This window comes from Metopolophium dirhodum, chromosome 8 (assembly GCF_019925205.1).
Source record: "Metopolophium dirhodum isolate CAU chromosome 8, ASM1992520v1, whole genome shotgun sequence".
Taxonomy (NCBI): Eukaryota; Metazoa; Arthropoda; class Insecta; order Hemiptera; family Aphididae; genus Metopolophium; species Metopolophium dirhodum.
The window spans coordinates 19,892,070-19,914,241 of NC_083567.1; the positions used below are offsets into that span (position 1 = coordinate 19,892,070).

General features: G+C 34.0%; 1 protein-coding gene across 13 annotated transcripts in view; it reads right to left on the reverse strand.

Moving 5' to 3' along the window:
- The window catches only part of LOC132951149 (CUGBP Elav-like family member 1), a 194,178-nt gene that overhangs the window by 96,230 nt on the left and 75,776 nt on the right, over positions 1-22,172 (reverse strand). The window lies entirely within an intron of this gene.

Below are 22,172 nucleotides of genomic sequence, written 5' to 3' on the forward strand. Positions count from 1 at the left end.
TAATATTGTTATTTTATTTTTTATTTAGCTACTAGTCTAAAATTGTATTTTTTTAAATTAGTATTAAAATTAAAATTGCATATATTATATCATATTTGTAATACAGTGAAACCTCTCCTAACGGACACCTATAAATTGTGATAAGCTCCGAATACCGGACATTTTCTTGGGAACTCACTTTCTACAAACTAAACCATCTGAATGGCGGACACCTCCAAATAACGGATAAAATTTCAGCGACTGGCAGTGTCCGGTATTTAGAGGTTATATAAATTCAATTTTTTATTGAATATAATATACTATATTGCATTTTGTCCGTAATTCTCTATTTATCTATCTCCAATTCAAGCATCGATAAAGGGAAATATATAAACCTTTTACATAATTATATTGTCCACATGTATGTTAATATGATCGATAATTGTCATTAATAAAAATACGATACCATTTATTTTTATTCTCAGTCGAAACCAGCAAACAAAACACGTATTTGCGGAAAATGTTTAGCTGTATCAAAAAATGAAATTAGGACTTAATACAAAGGTATCAAGCGTGTTAATTTCTGTATCCGAAGTTAAAAAAAATTGTACACAATGTCATATCATACATTATACGCGTAGCTTGGCTTCATTTTACCGATGGTCATCGTCATAAATCAGTGTACTTACATCGAAACGAGTATTCTGTTTGATTGTACGCTGAACGCAGATATTATGTTTGTTCATAATTATTACAACAGGGCACACACGATTTTTCCGAAACAAGTATAATACAATTTGACGTGTTAATTAAAATTTTCAGCGGTATAAAACTAACGGCGTCATTTACACGCACGTCAAAAATTAATTTTTCCAAACAATAACCGGCGTGGTATGTAATTTCGTTCGACGTACGTGGTGGGGTGAGTTGGTTTATTTAAAACATGAGCAGGGAAAAAAGCTTCGGACAAACACACCACTACACCATAGAGTGGTCGATGGCGCAGAATCCATTTCTGTATGTTTTTCGTGGGTAGACTACAGCACGTCACGCGCGATGGCGCCGTCGCTGTTTTGTCGACACATGCACCGACGGCGACCGCTGTTTACACAATAATAATAATAATAATATTATTATAACCCTTCGATATAACCTCCGTTTGCATAAAATAGTGTGCTGTTGTTATTAAAATATACGAAGGTAGCTCGTTTACTCCGTTATCCGAAACGCGATAGTATTTCCATCAGTCCCGGCGCGATTTGTCAATGATCATTACTACGGAGCGGATGTTTATATGCATTTATCATAATTAGTTATAACATCTAAATTAATGCCGAGTAAGATAGAAATTTGTTTTATCACAATGAATTCAAATTTACCAATTTAGTTTTGCATATTTGTTCGATTTTTACTTGCTTGATCGTATCTTTATGTTCATCATGTTTAATGGATATTTGAGGTTTTTCGAAATATATTTATAGACTCGACACGACTAATTAATGGATAAAATCGTCCCGCGGCTGTAGGCCTATGGTATATTCACGGTGGCCGACCATGAATATCTAGTTTCCGTTCGTAGCACCGGGAAAGTGGGGTTCTTCTAGACATTTCTATAATTGTGCCTTATCGCCTTAGTTCCACAACAGAAATAAATAATAAAACACCGTCGCCATCGGAGACGTGTCCGAACAATTTCAGTTGTGTTCCAAGATATGTTTTAAAATATTTTAATGCTTAGTTAGTACTTGGTTTCTAATATATACCCATGTATATTATTTTAAGATTAACGAACAATTCAACAACAGTTCACAAAGAACTTTTTAAACTTTTAATTTTAAGAATAATTATTTTTATATATTTAATTTTTAATAAATAAAATAAGTTTTAAATAAAGAATTTTATTTATGCATAGTTTTTTACTGTATAGTGCACAATTGCATGCATATTTTAAAATTTTTTGTAGCATAAACATCCGTTCTCTTATGATAACAATAATGTTGATTAGGTATATATTTGTTATAGGTATCTGCGTGTCAAAAGCTCGACGACATTTTCGGGTCCACCTGCAGCTCTTCCGATTCTGGTTGACATTATCGTTCATAACTTTTTACAGCCTTTCGACTCGTTTTAATTTTTCGCAGCCGTTGACCGCTACACTCTCACTGTCATTACTTCAGTGAAAAGCGTCTGGGATAAGCTGAATATCGATATTAATAGTATAACACTACCCTTGGGATGGTCTCAATTTTTACTCATATTTTGGGTGGCGATTCTATACTGACGATAGGATATCGTTCCCTCATTTGAGTCACTGCTACCATATCAATAGACATAGGAAAATAAATAGATATCGAGCGTTAATAGTATGTTTATTTAATATATATACAGGTGTGCACGCTGAAATTAATTTTAATCGTCGAAATCGTATGTTAAAGTTTCCATACCGTCACATGTGACATCACTGGAGGCGTATTAAATATATTAGTATACCTTGAGTTAGAGAAATACATTTTTCTGAGCAATTCACCAATATATAAAAAGGTAGGACACGGTTTTGATTAAACAAATAAAAAGTACTACCTTTTCGGATACATTTAAATAAAATAACATTATTACGTTACGTTTCTATTGTTATAAAAACTCATAAGTACAATAATTATATTTTGAACAATGTCAATATGAACATTTTATTGTAATGGTTTTTGAAATATTTTATCTGCATCATGCACTTTGTGGATTTATAATATAATTAAAATATAATTTTAATAATTATAATATTTTTCATATTATTCGTTATTGTTTTGTAAATAAATAATAATATATTATAATATATAGTATATTAGTATGGCATATATTTAAAATTAATAATAATTGATATGGGCAGCTAGCCGGTGCGGTTGTATGTACAGTTTGCACGTTTACCATAGTAAATGCGCAAAAGTATACACTGCACAACCCACATGTACCCACACATAGTTTAATGAATCCAAATATTTGTTTTATTAATTATCGATCAATCATTAATTATTCGAAGTATAGTGCGTTGTGGGATTATTCAGAAAATCCGCGTGTCTATGTGTGACAGATACACTTATGCAAAAACAATATACCCAAACATACATAGTTGGGAATTCGTCAAAATTAAAACCGACAACGTTCGGATCTGATGCGCCATGAACCATATAATACGGTAACATCAGACACGTTGGCGCATATTACAGTTATACAACAATTCACCGAAATACACAAATAATAATAATAATAATAATATACATTTTATCTCACGTGTCGCCGGGCGTAATCCTCAGAAGACGGTTGGCATATTATTATCGAGATTTTCAAGGAAGAAATCGGAGTGTAACGATACGTATCGAATCAATTTTGACCGTTCGAGAAGTTACACGTTCAGTATACATTAGCGATACGTATACCGACCAGTACGCATCGGTACGTAAAAATTCCTCGTTGATACGTATCGAATTTTTCTTCCTGGAAATCTCTTATGTTTCGTCGGGCCGGAGACTCTTAGCGTTTCACAACTGCGCCCGGCATTATAATATTATTATACATTAATTTATACGCAATAACGGTGAATTATAGTTCGAGATACGAGACCGGAATTTCGTCGCATTGCACAACTCTGTACACACGCACTCGTGGACGCGAAACAAAACAAAAATAATACGAAAACCGCAGCGACCGTTTTATAAGACTGACCGACGGAAATTAATACCGTGGTTACTCCCAGCTCGCCGTGAGTATACCGCGTAAATTGTGTATGGTCGGCGGTCGCCTTGCCTGTGCTGAACCGCGGTCGTGACGCAAGGGTTTAGAATCTCCCCGGATTACGGTGCTAAATGTTTTTGCGACCACTTTCCGAACTTGCCTGTTCACGAATTCCACTGTGAACACCCACCTTCACACTTACACCGTGTCGTGTCGGGTCGAGTTTTTAATAATCATGTGCCTTCGTGCCGTGCGTTTTTTTTATCTGTATACCAAAATCAGCCAACCAGATAAAATTATTTTACGTAGTGTACATTTTTATGTAGTGTAAACCCCGTTTGAGATTATTAACATAAACCATGAACCGCGTTAAACTTGATGGAGGAGGCAGTCGTTCGTATTGCAGTATACCACGGTATACTCGTGGCGACCGTGTTACAGCGATATTTTCTGTTGGTCATCAGTTTTACGATATGGTGGACCACGGATAGATTTGGTTTACCCAGTTTTCTTATCGTCGCCGTTCTTTTCGTCGTTATTTTCTGTTTTCGCGTAGCTGTCTGCGAGTGCGTATAATATACTATAATGTTATGCAGTGTGATGAGATTTCAGCGGAACGAGTCTTCGACGAGCCTCCATTTTATCACCACCGATTCGACGAAACCACGATTAGATATACAGGTTACTCAATGAAACTTATTTTTTGTTGCACGAAACGTTAACGATTTTATCTTAGCAAGGATTACAGTTGGCGCTTTTGCATTATAGTAATTTATCTTGGTATTATATCAAATATATATAATATATAATATAGGTTGTTGATTGATGTTAACCACGCTTGGAGCGTTAGTAGCTTTTCTCCTATCGTCGATCAGCTGTTTGAAACCAAAATGTACGCTCAAAAATGTTGTTATGTATTTGCATAGGGTCGTTGAGTAACCTGTATATCTTAATTCGTGGATGAAATACGTCGTCCAATTCCAGTGGATCGTAAAGGTAAGATGCACATCATTATAGTCACAAATGTTATATTAACGAGTGTTCCGTTCCTTGTATGGATAGCGACATATTTTCATAAACCTCTATACCACATTATTTAGATTTTATCAAATTTACGTATAATATGAATTTATACCTAAATATTATATTGCAAAGGTTTTTAAAAACCATGAAAAAATATTGTAAAATAATTGCGTGACACGTAACCCAACATTACCCTATTTAGCAACTATGCGTGATTTTTTCTTCTCTTTAATTATATTAATTTATTATTACTTTTTGTGCATATTGTGCAAGTATACAGGAAAAATGTTTAAAAAATGTATCTAATTGCATTTTTAAAAAATTTTAAATTATATAGTATAACTATATGGAAAGATTCCGAAAATGCATTGTGTTGCTCACGTACCAAGAAAATATATAATGTCCAATGATCAATTCCACTTTTCCACATGCCAATGTAATAACATTATAGTCAACATAAAAATATATTTTTATTTATAATGATGATATCATACATTAATATTTTATTTTTTCAAATTGATGAGTTATAAAAAAAAACTGTGATATCAAAATTCGTGTTGCACAAAAACATATTATGTAAAATAGTATATCTATATTGTATCATTTATACTTTATTTTGATAGTATACTATACAGCATTTTTGATACATTCATTTGTAAAATAAGATCGTATTAGTCATATTATTAACTATTTTATATGAATATATAAACAGATTGTTGCGAAGAGGCAACACTATGCATTGTCACCTATAGGCTATAACCATTATTACGCATCATAATAATTTTGAATATTGTCGTATAGAATTTAGATCACGTACATAATAGATCTGCAACGATATTATATTGTTGTATTTAAACAGTTTATTGTGTTAGAATGTGAATTTGGTGATCGAAAGACAAGTGTACCCCGAGTATAGCGCGTTTTAATTGTTAGATAAAAGTGCATATTGTATGGGTAGGTAATATTTAATATATTATGTAGTTATTTTGATAATCGCCGATCTAGATACTAGAACGTATTAAGTTACTTCATAATTTATTGTAAAATCATAATTAGGCGTTGTATTATACAGTTTTGTACCCTTAAACACTATGTAACAAATAACAATACAATCTGTTAGCAAAGATTATCTACAAAAAAAATTGTTAAAAAGGGTTATTTAATGGTTTTAGAAAAACTATTGCTTTCCAAATTCTAATGATATTATAACAATAATTGTTCCGAACAGTTTGTAGTTATTTCATTAAATTATTTGTAACTGATTTACGATTATCCAAACCGATTTTTACAAAGATCGTTTTCATGCGAATCGAGTTCAATGTGGTTCAATTGGTTTTTGTGTATATAATATATATAATATGGGTTCGTAAAAAAAAGTGAGACTCTAAGACCATTAGTGGCAACCTATTTTTAAACGTATAGGTTATATACCTAGAGTCATTCGTTATGTATGATATTATTAAAGTTGTTAGCGAACAAGTTAGTTGCGCTCCAGCCTCCAAGTCTATAAAAATATATGATAATATTTTTACTAAAACATTTTACCGGATGTGGTATATTTATATCTATTGTTATAAAATACGAACACGGGACGAACGCTGGCCGGAAAAATTAGCTCCGGTGGTAAAAAACACATTAGAGTGGATAATAAAGACTGATGCGGTCGTATATAACACTATTTTTATGAAGACAAAAGCACGATTTTCATGGAATTCGTGCGCGAAAACTAGAAGTGGAACTTGGTCGGCTGACGGGAAAACGTCGTTATATCTACATAATTATATTATGATAATAGTTATGAGTAATAACAATCGAAAATAATTTTCTCCTCGCTGGCGGTGTCGGTGGCGGCGGCAGTGACGGCAGACAATAATGATATAAATAGTGAAACAGCGTTTTAAATTTTAATCGACGAGCCGATCTTAAGTCTCATTAGCGTTGGACCGACTCCAATAAGACACGCTGACGCGCGCGGGTTAGAGGTCAATTCTCTGCTGGGTGATCGTACGCGACGGTGGTGACCTCATCGATTTATTAATCTGGAACAACGCATGTGATGATGGAGGTGTAGGCGGAGGTGGGTGCTGCTGTTTGGCTCGGTCGACCGGAAGGGACGACGACGACTGGCCGCTGCTGCATTTCCTAATGATCGGATGCGAAACGCCGCTCCGGGGTTGTATTAGAGCTGTGCGCCGGTGATGATTATTATTATATACGTTTCGATTTTCACGCTAGCCTTTGGCTTCACGTAATTGACCAACAGCCATCGCACACTCGTAAAATAATAATAAAATAAGACAATTTCCGCCGAACCAGCGCGTCTTTAGAGGATTTCAATAAAACATATATATATATATATTTATTATGTATAAAATACAGTTTCTATGGGATCAGTATGGACGGAAATTTCACACACATACACGTATAGACATATGACAATATCAAACAATTGTATTAGCCGTCACCATCATATATATATTATATATATATTATATATATATAGATATAAGATTTACAATATTTTGGTACGGGCTGCACGCGAAACTCGAACGCGCGGGGATCAAGTGGAATTTGTGCGAGTTGTGTATTTTTGAAAATTCTGCGTAAAAACAATCGCCTAAAACCACTCGGCCGGGGGGATAAACGCGGGATACGTGACGTGACGTGTTGCAGCATACTCCCTATCGTTCCCGCCGTCTCTTCCGACGGCCGATCCACGTCTACTGCACTCGCCCCGACGGCAGGCGGATACGAACGTCGACAACGGCGACGGCGACGACGAACAAATCGATTGTGGCGGTGTCGGGTGATTGGGTGAACGGTTACTTCTTCCACTTATTATTATTATTATTTTTTCCTCTTTCCAAAATCGTTTCTACACAATGTAAATACTTCGTGGTAGTTGAATAATGCCGATACGCTTACACACACACACACACACACACACGCGTACATACATACATAGATGTATATTTATCTGGCAGTGGAATAAATTATTATTGTGTGGCGTTGTCAGTACATTCGCCGACAACAAATCTTAACGCTACAGCCAACACGCGCGTGCATTACGCACATAAATCTCAAAGCCATACTTTTGAAATCGCTATTCTTCCTCCCGCCCACGGGCCACGTGTACATATATTATATATTATGTGTGTTATACGAGTATTGTGCCACTGTGCACTGTGTGATAGCTGTGTGTACGGTAATATAATTGCGCGTGTGTTTACTACCAAATACAAAGTGTTTTACGCGATTTGTCAAGGAGACAAAAACAGGAAAAAAAATATAATATAAAAGTCGATTAAATAATATTACTATGACGATTGTGTGGTGATGTTGTGTACGTCTCGATATGAGTAATAAACACAATGGTAAATAGTATTATGTTCAGGGTAAAATAATATCTTGGTGAGTGTGAGGGTAGTGGTGGTGTGGTAGAGGATGATGTGTGTGTGTGTGTGTGGGGGGGAGGGGGTGTGTTATGAATCTATTCAATACAAATGCATGCATTTGATTTCTGAAAGAAACTATGTATATGAAGATTAAGACGAATTTTTATATGCGTGCGTTTGTTTTTAAACAAACAAATTTAACTTTAGTGCGTTTATATAGTTTTCAATTTATATTTTACGATTGTTATGCTTGTTTTTTTGTTCTATGTGAGTACTGCATAGGAACGTTTAGTAGGGGTTATGAATTATAATGTGCATTTAACATGTGAGCCATTCAAGTAAAAATTCATAATATTATGTTGTGGTGTACTATAATATTATACAATACTATTGTTTAAAACAAAATTATTAAGGTACGCAAGATAACTGTTCGATATTATTATGCTACAAACATTTTTACGTTGTTTGAAAAAACGTTAAAAAGGGTTTTGAAAAAGAAAGGATCTCTCAAATTGTTATTTGATTTACGGGCTAAAAACAAAACAATAGTTTTCATTATTCGCTTATTTTGTTGAAAGTTTTAACGGAAGAAACTATGCGTTTTCAGGAACAATAATTTTGTCATTATTATTCGTTTTAACCAATAATTTATGACGAATAATTTTATTACAATGTGGATGTAAATAACCGAAAATTACGTTTTAATAAAAACATTTTAAACATAAAACCGTAACAAGACGCGTCGAGTAACTAAATATTGGATACTAAATAATTGGCTGAGTGATGATTAATAGATACATACATTTAATCAGACCATTACTGAGACAGCAATCGAAGTCAAAACATTCGTATTATTGACGTTAATTTAGTATATTAATATAGTACACCAAATGGCAGCTGAAACGATACGATAAGATACAGGCGTGGGCTAGCGGGCGATGATACCTATGTGCTTTAGTTAAACAAATTAATATTTTTATTCGGGTGGACGACATATGGAATTACTACGCGTAAGACAACGCTTACTCCGGAATGTGTGTACAACGATGTGTGTACAGCACGCGTCGCGTGGTGGACAGTATTTTAAGCGAGAAAATAATAATGGTCACGACTTGACGTTATATTATATACCCACCCTTTCGTCGACGTGATAAAAGAAACGTACCGCACTAGTCCGACGAACGTTCGTCGCAATTATGCGCCATGTGTTACCGCACTTCATTTTACCATCATCGACCGTAAACGTATATTATATTATATTTACGTTCCAGCGAGAAATCCTGCCCAATTACGTTTGTTAACATATTATTATCGTCACACAATATTGTAACGATATTACGTAAACAAAATTGAAATTTTAATGGTATAGCAGAAATTAAGAAAAATATATTAACGAAGCGATAACCCTATACATAATGGCAATTGTAATTTGTAGTACAAAATGTCACACCGCGCTAAATAATGACCAAAATGATTACTGAAGACCACGAGACGTTTAAAAATGGAAAAATTATCGCGATAATTTTGTTTAAAATATTCATTTTCAAATTAGTTATATGCACCGCGTTACAGATACTTGAAAAGTTTTAGAAGTACTTATAGTTTTGTTAATACTGTGGTCTGTAGTAGTTGTTTTGAATCCTAAAACGTTTACCTAGCTATAAGATAAATTATTTTTAACTTTTTTTTTATCAAAAGTTACCCTTGGAAGCAGCAGGAAAGGTATAATCTATTATACTTTTTAAATAATTATCTGTAAATATGGGTTAATGTAAAATTTAATGAAAAACTTTGCATTTTTAAGATTTTTACCAATCCCATAAAATGTAAACCATCTCTTTAAATTAAAATACCTTGAACAAATATTAAATATTTTACTTGTGTAGTTTTTCTTTTTATTAATGACATTTAATTAAATATTTCATAAAATATTGTGGAGTAACATTATAAAAATAAAAAGGTTTCTCTTTAATCACCAAAAATATCGAATAATGGTTATAAAAATTAGTGCATGAGGAAGGGTCAAAAAAGGTTTCATTTAAAATAACACCAGTGACTTAATTTAATTTATTATTAACAACAAAATGTCAAAACGTATACCTAGATGATTAAAAATTGTGCATCAATTAACTATGATAATAATACATTTTACTAAAATTGATTCAGGTAGTAAAAGTCAACATTACGCTGTTAATAAATAAAGTATAATGGTTAAAAGTGTTCAGTAGATTCATTGAACTATATAATAAGCAATAATAATACCTAAACATGAAACAAAAAATAAAGTCGGGACTATTTCACGATTGTTATTCATGTATTAATTAATATTCGCACGGTATGCACAATATATTTTACGCTTACAGTTTCGCATATAGGTAGTAGGCATTGAATAGATTAGTATCAATATAAAATATATCAACTTCAATGTTTATTATCTACGTTAATTAAAACAATAATGTCATGACAACATTTTAAAAATGCAATAAAATATTTAGTTGGAAAAACCATTTTTATTTTTTAGAGAAAGAGGTATATAATATAATAATATTGTAAATAAATAAGTGTACAACAGACATCTGAGAATTTTCAGTGTATACAGAAATATTTTATCGAATCAATAATAAACATAATATTATATATTTGGTATGCATAAAATTAAGTCGACAGAGTGGTATCACTGGATCACAACTTGTATTGTTGTAATACTTTGTATTGGTACCTATAATCGATTGTTGTTTGTAAAAAAAAAAACAAACATATACAATAATATATACAATATTACGTAATACTTTCCACCTATAGCTACGGGCCGAATCGATCATCGTCGCGGCGATTGGTAGAAATAATTCAGATACCGAAAATAAATCGTTCTTATATTACAATAGGTATACATGCGCGTTTGACGACGATGACGATATTGTTGCGCAGTCAGAATATAGGTAAATAATAACACGTAATGTTATTATATATTTTTCCATCGATCAGCATGATGGTGAGTAGGAGGTCGTACGGCGGCGAGTTTATTCAATAACACAACATACGATGACGACGACGACCTTACCTATACGCGCAGCGACCGTTTAACGTCCGTCGGATGGCGCTTACACCCCACGCGTGTGGTTACTGGTTATGCACATACAAGTGCCTCGTGTCACGGAATAATTCGCAAAAGTCGTAAAGTACCCACACGCTTGTCATGTAATCCGTCTTCCGCATCGCAGTATCTCCGGCTGCTGTTAATACCGAATATACTAGTTATTACGCGTTGTAATAATAATAATAATAATAACAATATCCCATGGTTTCCATTTTGTCGTCGTTCGCAAAGTCGATCGCGATGTAAGAAGGGCTTTACACGATATTTTTAGGTCTTTATTACGCTAGATCTTTATCAGGCTTTGTAATTTATCGAAAATTATTACAGTTCATTCTCGGTTCATGGTCTGATACGCGTTCTAATCATGACTGTAATTTACGTAGATATTTTCCGGACACTGCAAATGTTATATCCCTGCTATTATAAGTATAATAATATAATATTATGACTTATATTACCTACCCAGTAACTTGTTATAATGTAAAAGTACGTGACGAGAGTGCTCCACCGAGTAAAAACCACAAAAGACGATTTACAACAATATTATATATTGTGGTCCGAAACGTATCGGTTTGTGTGTAGTTGTACGGCGAGAAAAGAATCGAATGGACGGTCCCGATGATTACCTAATCTAACGGAAAAACAACAGTGGTGTAGCTAAATTGCCTATATAAGACGCCGTGTTACCATTGGCAGATTATGGAAATGCACAGCAGAATAAAATATTACGTTTTGTGCTTTTTCGTCGGATAACTGCAGTTCATACTGTTTTTATCACATTATCACATTCACAATATTTATGATGAAAATACACAATACGAAAAATCGTACAGAATTATTATATTTTATTAATATTAGTGAAAAAATAAACGTTCGCTCTCATTAAGAAATACCTGTAAATCATTTTTGTCTCTGCACATTTGTTCTTAAATGGACAAACATTAATTTTAAACAGATATTTTTTGGGTTGCTTACAATGAGTAAAATTATATAGACTACATAATATGTATAAATTAATTTTCTTAATCAACGTCGAAAATAAACACTCGGAGAAACGTACGACTTATACAAGTTACAACATTTAGTTAATGGTACATTGCAATAGAGTTTTTATGCATTGACTAAAGTGGATTATCAATACTAAATAAATCAATGAATTATTAAAGTAATTCTTCTTTTAATATTTAAATTATTATGTATACAATTGTTTTATTAATCACCTGCAGTATATTTTGGCGAATGAAACTATGTATCTTATCGATGAAAAGCTTAAGTTATAAATGAGTTAAAGATTAATGACTATTCACGACTTTTTTCGAGAAACCTAAATGGTTTATTATTATTAAATCAATTTATGATACTAAGAGTATTAAGCTAATTGAATATCTCAATGTTAAATTTAAACGTTCGACTGTTGAGTGTATCATGGAAATTGTAAATAAACAATATTATGCCGAAGGGACATAAAAAAGTGAGTTGAGAACAATGCGAAAGAAATTATACACACTTTGCAATGGAGTTTTTAATTAACCGTGACGGATATGATATAAATAAATTGAATTTGTTCAAGAGTGTTTTCAAAGGAAAAATAAACGATGTTTATCGGTTCATTAATTCACAACATTTAGTAACGAGAATACCTACGCGGTCAAAGCGTAAAGATCAGACAGATGGTAACAGTTGAGTGACTTAAAAAAAAAAATTATTTATATTATAATCGTTACAAAACACGAGATAATGATCGCAATACATTATATCAAAGAAAATTCAAGATCTAAGGAGAAATATAAAAAAAATGTGTTATACAAATAAAGTGTAGCACTATAATACTATTATAAATACATGAAAATGCAACGTAATGCGAGTTTTTACGAGGAACCCCCAAGTGGTCGCCGCCCATCCACGTCAAACTTACGACTCAAGTCCGCAACTCGGCGTGCTAAATCCTGTAAAGTCTTCTTCTCGATAAACTTATCTCGCGTATTTGTCGTCGTAACACCCGACTTAACTTATTTTTCGAAATTTATTTTCTCCCCATTCTCTTTCTTTTCCCCGCCACCAGTGTTAAAAGGCCAGTTCCGTTTTTAATAAGATTTTCACATATGCTGGTGTTTGTATAGCTATACGCACCGCCTCGCAGTGACGTCGTAACAGAAAAATGTATGAAAGTGACCGCTTTTGGTTTTGGTTCGTCAGAACGTAAAGTATACGTATATTATAATAATAGAACATAGGTATAAAATCGAAAAAAATTTATCTTAAATTGTCTTTTGGTGAGGCGCGTCGTCGGCGGCGACGGATATGAGACGGCATCTTAAACAATGAATTGACTCCGCACCCGGCACGTAAATCGATAACAGCTATCAACACTAATAGCTCCGCACTAAATGATATTATCACACACTGAATAATTGCGTACTTGTGTAACGCAGTTCATTAACAATTATTGCCATCGTCCGTCGTTAATAGGGTCTAATTAGAGTTTAGGCATATTTAATTAAATAAGGGTGGAACACAAAGAACAACAATATCACTCGTCAGTCCTGACAACCGCTGATACCGCATATATATGGGTATATAGGTAATACTACGAATTCGAACACGCGACTATGGTTTTCTAATACATCATTTTTAATGTTCATAAACTCGAAATACTAAGGAGAATTAGAATTAATTTTCCTACATTACGGTACTAGGTACGAAACTATTGGTTTGGCGTAAGCATTTATGCCGCTTCGAATGAGAATATGAGAACAATAATCGACGACGTCGAGAATCCGTGACAATACGCGAAATACCTAACTACCTATTGAGTTTTTCCTAATTTATTGCCATTTTGGAGTACATATTATAAATCAATATTATGTGAATTTAGGGATGCTGCGTATTCCTTGAGCGTGCTTTTTTGATGACACTATGGGAGAAAGTCAAGTGTATACTTTTAACGCTTATGAAAAAAAAATATGTTTGCATTTTTATTGTAATTTTAGAGCAGTATTACGCGTACCACCGGCAGGGTTGAATTTACGCATGTGGGACGTTTGACGTGACATCTGTTGCCCTACACCGATGTTTTGGGAAAAAAATTCTGCGAATTATTAGGACAAAGTCTACTGACAATTTTATTTAAATTAATTAAAATATGACTAGTGAAAAATATGTTGTATATTATATTGTACTTATAATTATTTGTAATTATTGTGTTATTTTGCAAATTCAATAAATTCAATTCAATTTAATTAAAAGAACCTTCAACTTTCATTAGCCATTCGTTTTTATATCGCGTGCCATTATTGTTGGTTTTATCGAGGGTTGATACCGCGGGGTCTTTGCTTTTCTACCCTTATCCCACCCATTTCTCCTTTGGGAAATCCGATTTTTGATATTTCCATCGATCATGTTTTCCCAGGAATTTTTGTCTACCTGATCGCGGCTGCGGATAGACCATTGTCGGAATTCATTCAATCGGATCGCGTGCGTGTCGACGTTTGCGCTCAAAGGCACATACACTCAAACACACCTGCACACATACACACAAATCTAAGTATTTTTCATGCTCTTCTCCCCTGACTTCACCCTTATTTCACCTTACCATTACAATGTTAACACATCAACAAAACAATGATTAATTTTCCTAAGGTACCTGTATAACCTAATTTTAATAAACGAGTGATTTACCATGGACGACAGAAATAGCTGTTACCTGAAAGCCAAAATATATGCATGCGTATTGCTGTTTTCAATTTCTTCAAAATGGAATATATTATTGACATTTATTATTATTATTTTTAATATAAACTTCCTATGACGTGTTATACGTACTGTCCTACTGTGTGCATATAAGGAAACAATGACAACTGACACGATCGATTCTAGTAGGTAGTCATACTATGTATAAGTAAATATATATATATCGATTATTAACTATAAGGTATGTATTTGAAAAATAACTCGAATTAAAATTTTATTTTGTTAATTTTTTGTTTACTGCGTTGAAGAATACCTACATTTAGTTTCATCGCATTGAGTAAATATATTTTCATTAAATAAAAAAATTGTTTCGAGGTTGGAATTGATAAATTGGTCTGTAGAGTTGAAATATTTTTTTTTAAATAATTACATTTATTCCCCATGGCAGTATAATATTACGTAGTAAACATGTATATTATTCTTGTTTTAATTAAATTTTTCAATAGATTATTATTAAATATTCATTTTAAAGATTATTATTTATTTATAAATGTTATGTTCAGAATGTCCCAAATACAATTTAACCTAATATTATATTAGTATATATTTGAGATGATAATGATATGAGATGACATTTATCCGTATATTATTATGTTTGTTGTATTTCGGTGAAAAATTTAGTGCTATACGTCGCAAGTTCGATTATTGAATATTTGTACAACATAATACTTTAAAACGCCGCCCGTCGAATAACTACTTCAACTTGTAAAACGAAAAACGTAAATATTTGAAGAAAATTAGAATTTTTTTTCATTATTATTATTATTGTGCACGCGTATTGTACGAACGTTTGTCGAAAAAGACCGTTTCCGCTTTCGTTGCGCGTTTATTATTCATGTCGGACCAAGCGCGTTTCCGCTTTCGGATCGCACCGCTGCGGAACGCAACGGCGAAAGCGTGAAAATTACGCGAGGGGTAGCTCTTTTATATTATTATGTCTTCCATCCTATTCGCCACAATCTCCGTATCCCTGCGTTTCTATTATACAGGCGTAATATTAATATGTAAGATTTCAATTTTCGTGATTTGTAATCTAATTTAGTCACGGCGTACACGATTTCCAAAAAATAGTGCGTATGGGGTGCTCGTACATTACATGCCTATTTAATATTATGTAGTTCGCGCATTGAGAGACGTATTCAAACAATAACGATAAAAGTCGTCATTAAACAGTAAACACACAAATGCGTGTGTCATTTATTATGGTTCCTACATTTTTTGTTTATCTTGCTTACTGTCTTATAGATGCATAACCCGATTTTACCATCTAACCCCATCATCTTCGTAGCCCTGCGTTTCGATTATACAGCCATACAGCCATACAGGTTTAATATTATCAGTATTTAAGATTTATATTTTTTGATTTATAATCTTATTTAGACGCTGCGTTCGTGATTTCCAAAAATAGTTACCTATGGTGGGTCGTACATTACACGCTTGTATGCAGTATACCTAAGCATATTGAGAAATGTATACAGACAATAATGTTAATAGTCGTCATTAAACAGTAAAATGGCGTATACGCACGTACACTATATGTGGTGCTTACTTTTTTATCTTGTATACTGTCTAGCAGAATATCTCGACTTTGTCAGTGAAAAAATGAAAAAATATAAAATACGACACTACATTTAGGTGTATCTCGATTTTAGTGTATACCTATTACCTCTGCTTACGGGCAAATGAGTGTCTGTGTACCTAGCTGTGTGACCTAATTCAACCGAGATGGACAATTCGCCTCTGGCGGATTGGATATAGCACTTAGTATATTTTTTAACGTGGATAAAACTACTATCTAAACTTTCCAAATATCTCTAAGGACAATTTTAAATTTTCGCCAAAATCAGTCAAGTAGTTCTTGAGTATATTATAAGCTTCGAATGTACTTCCATTTTTATATATTATATATTACAATATTATAGATTACATAAACGTCTCTTTTATTTTTGTAGTGCACACTATATATTATAAACAAAATAAAATATTGGATTTTCGTGAGCCGAAAATGTGTGAGCCAGGCAACCTTTAAAAGGAGTTGAAAAACGAATCTATAACCACTCGAGTCAGGTCTCAAGGAATTTGGTGTCCGAAACTAGTTATGTAATTTCTAAGACTATAAAAACCCAACGTAAATTTATTTCTTAATTGATTATATATTACATATTTTTATAATATGTAGATTAGATATTTAATTTAATCTTTGCGAAAACACAGCAGGTATTTCACTCGACATATATGTGGTTTATCTTCCAGCCGATTGATCTAATTGTTTGTTACTACACATGAGATTTAACAATTCGTTATTGCCATCGTGATCCATTATTATATTGGCCGATCAATGAACATGTCGTTTTATCACTACCTCCTCCATTGCCCTATCAGGCCGCCTAATTTGTTAGTCTTCAGGCCTTTATGTTTATCAATCCTCGTTTGGGGGACGTTTGAAATTAGTCGTGGGACCCTTTTCACAAAGCACTGACCGCCGTATACCTGACTGAGCTTTCGTCGTTTTTGTACTCGGATTTCAAACGGATTTTTACGTATCAAGCCCCTCCTCCCCACCGCTTACTCACGTTTTCGTTCATTTTGATGTAAACAAACTGTGCGCTTTATGAATGAATCCGCAATAGATGTCACGGTTACTAGATCAAAGTGAAATACTAGTTTTATAAAATAACAGCAAGAGAGAGATTACTATTTCAATGTTGCAACCACGATAGTAAGATTATTTGTGTTTAATATACTACGGGTTGGATTTTGTTTTAAATATTACTGTAAATTATTAATTACTGTACTTGCCTAATTGTATTTTGAAGAAAAAATAGTAAATACCGATAACTATATTCTTGTAACAACATGAATATCATTCTTAACTTTTGTGTTTTAAAATTTATATTTATTAAAAATATATATATATAATGGGCACAATACGATTCTATAGTGGTAGGTGAATAGATCATATTATAAATAATTAATACCGTTGCTTTTTTGTACCTACTATTTTGATTAGTTTTATAGTAAATATTATCATCAGAATTGTGTTACAATGGATGGTTTTCTTATAATAGCTCACAAAATTAATATTCATAATTTATAAATAAATAAAAACCATTTTTTAATACTACTAGTTTTTGCCTCGTCGAACTTTAATCTCAAATCATAATTATTCGATTGTAATGTAATAAAAATTATAATATTTTCATCATACTAGGGTATGAAAAAAGAACAAACATATTTTAATAAAAAAATTGTAACATAAAAACCCTGAAAAAAATTTAAAATATTATATCAGACTACTTTTAACATGAAACCTTATTGGATTGTATTAATCCGATGTAACAGTTTCTTGACGGATATTTAACCGGAGGAAAGTAGTAGAATATATAACTGTCACTTAAATATAATGTTCGGGTAATTCATCAAGTGACATTCATACGGTTCCATACATCGAAGTCAATAATGTTTTATAAAGTATGACGTTTCATAAATTATATTACAATCACAAATATAGGTATATATTATTGAGTTCTTGAAAATCCAGAATATTACACATGAGAGGATTGGCTCACGTCGGATACATTCTTAGCCCGCATAAGTACTCTCGCGCGCGCTGAATTTCTCTCCCTCTCCCATATCATCTCACTCACTCTTTTCCTCTCACTCTTCCTCTTCCTATATGCCTCAGTTATTGAACAACTGTTAAATTATAACAGTTCGTTTTGTTCCGGCGCCATTCAGAACAAAGTGAGCGAAATCGAACGAATTTTCTGAAACTCGTCTTGTACTTTTATACAAGAAGAAAATAAAGTCTCTGCCGCACGAGGTTTATTATACGACGTGGACGCGAGAAATGAACGAATAAGGAACGCGTGGCAACTCCACGATCGACGATAATATTATATTCTTCTGTCAAATACCAGTATACTATTATACGATGCGGAAGTTATTGATATTGTGGCAGTTTAGGCGTAGGTTGTTTGCGTATGCGGGCACGGGGAAAGCATGGGCAATTTATTATCGCAAACGCGCGTTTTAAACGCGTCCGGGAAAGTTCACTTTTGCAAATTAAAATCCGAATAGGCCATATTTTACGGGCACGTAATCCCCGGGTTTAGCGTTGTCTTGCCAGACACGCAGGTCGCGACCGTCTTGCGAGGAAAAACGGATAGTACGCACGAAAACAACAACAACTGCTGTTTTAGTGCCTCGTCGTCGTCGTCATCGTCATCATCGGCGAGGATCAGCATCCTCCCCTGAAAAAACAATTTAATGTGTACGCGTGGATACACGGCGGGCGATGACGACGACGAAGACGATGTTATTCGGCCGTCGGATTCCGGTCGTCATCAATATTTTATAATGATAATACGGACGGTATTCTAACATATACCCCGCGCTCACATATATACATAATAATATCATTATTATAGCCGGTGTATCGCAGCCTGGCAGGAAACGCGAGCACGACGGATATAAATCACCCTGGTATATATATATACGGTATACCCGATCAAAGTTTTTTATCCCCTCTCCCCATCTGTGCACACGTATACACATATATTATGCGTCGAACAGGTTCGTATACTGCGCCGGTGGCGTCTCCGCCACACCGAAACGTCGGTGAAATAATAATATATACGCGTGCGCGTTGTCCCGTCTCTAAAGTTTTGTATAAACACGACGTAAACATTATGTGCGTGTGTATATATCGTGGATTTCAATAATACGAGCACGGGGTTTAATCTAGACAAATGTATACAACGATGTCGGGATTATCGTTGTATGCGAACAAAACAAATATATGCGCTGGCTCCGGTGTATATGTGCGCGCGACGCGGCAAACGTCTATCAACTTATATATATATACAACTACCGCGGTAATCTTTTCCTCGATCGTACAAAAGAATTACATGAAGAGTGCGGCGGCGGTGCGATGTGATCGTATCGGGAAAAAAATAAATACGATTTACGAGCTATGCGATAAAATGCCTACGAAAATTATATTACAGTATTAAAGTTAAGACATTTTGACCCACCGCCGTGGCACCGTCGAGACACGATATCGTCGTCACTGCACAGTGATATTATAATGGTGTTGTATAGTCATACAGCGCGGGGTTTTATTCGACTTTTTTGGTAATAATTAACTAAGAAAATCCCCGTAGGTATATGTGCAGTATTATTGGAGAACCGGAGAAGTCATTAAATCCAACGGCAGCAGTGGAGTACGAAAACTTTAGGACTGATCCTTATTATTACTGTAGTAGTAGGTATACCTCTGCACATCTTTTGCGACTACATTGAAACTCAAAAAGCTGCGTAAAGAGTTTTTGTTTTGTTTTGTTTTTTTCATTTTAATTACGAGTTTTGGAGATGGACCGATGTCACCGTCTTTCTCGTACTTAAAAATTAATTGCCGAAGAATTTCGCGGGGAACATGCACGTACCTATACTGACGCGTACTTTGCTCGCGATTTAAGTGTGTTTACCGTGCGCTGTCATTATTCGGCAATACACTCGTAACCATGTTTATTGTATAAAAAAAAATATTGTCTCGTCGCATAGGGTTTATTTTGCGTACGACAATAATAATATTATATAGTAACTTCGAACGAGAATCAAGAACTCAGGCTGCAGCGAAATAACGAAGGCATGTGAAAACGGGAAAAATAGAAATAAAACGTACATTAATTATAATAATAATATGCCCTCGTCGTTTGCGTTCCAATTCCGGCTGCGACGCCCACACGTGGGGTGATAAAGACGATTAAAATACCGACCGGACGGCCGACGGTTTAACGACGTGGATTTAGGTGTTGAGAAACGCGTACGATGGTATATAATATATAATATAATTGGCCGTAAACACAGCACTCGCGACGCGCACTCATTAATCGCCATGACGATGACGGCCGCCACCGTACTGAATCGTAAAAAATGTACGAACCTCGTGCCAGCGAAAAGCGCGTGCACAACGGCTCTAAGGTCAGTGATGTGCATTCACCGTGATAGCGGTACCTCAAGGCACTACGTCTAGTAATGTAAAATAATAATTTCAATTTCAAAATGGTAAAATGTTTTTGAATTTTAATATTTATTATTTAACTTAGAAAACCGGTCATTTTCTATATTTTAGTTGTTTGTGCTCAAATATTTACTATACGCAAATACAAATACAAATATACAAACATAATTTTATACAAGGGTTCTATAAATTGACTCGATGCGATGGGCAGAATTTCAGCAACAAATGATAACGCGAATACGGCGTTGGGTTAGGCTAACCTGAAATAGTATGTAACTTTAACGGTATAATCTGAAACTCATAGATTACAATACAATGTTATGTTAAGACGAAACGCGATAAATCCTAGTTCGCACCAGACTTTAAATATTTTATAATTTTTTGAATCTAATGTTTTGTATATTGACCTCGTAAACACCATATTACTTCGCATACCCAATAAAAACGTTTGATGTCTCGGATTTAGAACAAACTACGGTTTTAAGACATGATTACCATGCGACCATACCTATATAATAGTGGTATACTAATATTTCAATGGAAATGGCATAACATAAAAAAAATATATCGAACAAAACCAATGAGCAGAGCCACCACACTGTTCTAGTTGTATAAGAATGTCAACAATATTGTGCCTCGCGACGTGGTTATTATGTATCATTGCTTTGACAGGTATATTTAGGGTTATCGTTATGCGCGTCCGTCGCGGCTGCAGAGCGCACTCCGTATACTTGTATAATGGGTACCCATTAATACCTTAATATACACAGAGAGGAACGGTATGGAATTCGGAGACGATGTCGTGTCGTACGTAATAATTATGTCCCTGGTACTGTTTTGTACACATCGCGTCGTCGTGTGTAATTTGAAAACTTCTGCCGTTTTGGCCGCAATTAAACCGAAAAACTTTTCATCAAATGTTCATTTTTTTTATTATTATTATTAATTATATATAGTTGCAAGAAGGGTGGGCGTGCAGAGAGAAATAGAGAGAGAGAGAGAGAGAGAGTATGGCAAAACAACTATACAGTACGGCAGATTGAAACTTACGTTTTTGCGTTTTCGACTAAAATATATTGCCATACATATTATAGTGTTGTCGGAACACGCGACAAATCACTTGGCACGACGAACAACAACTGCACGAAAACTGCAGTGAAATGTGTATAATTTTTAA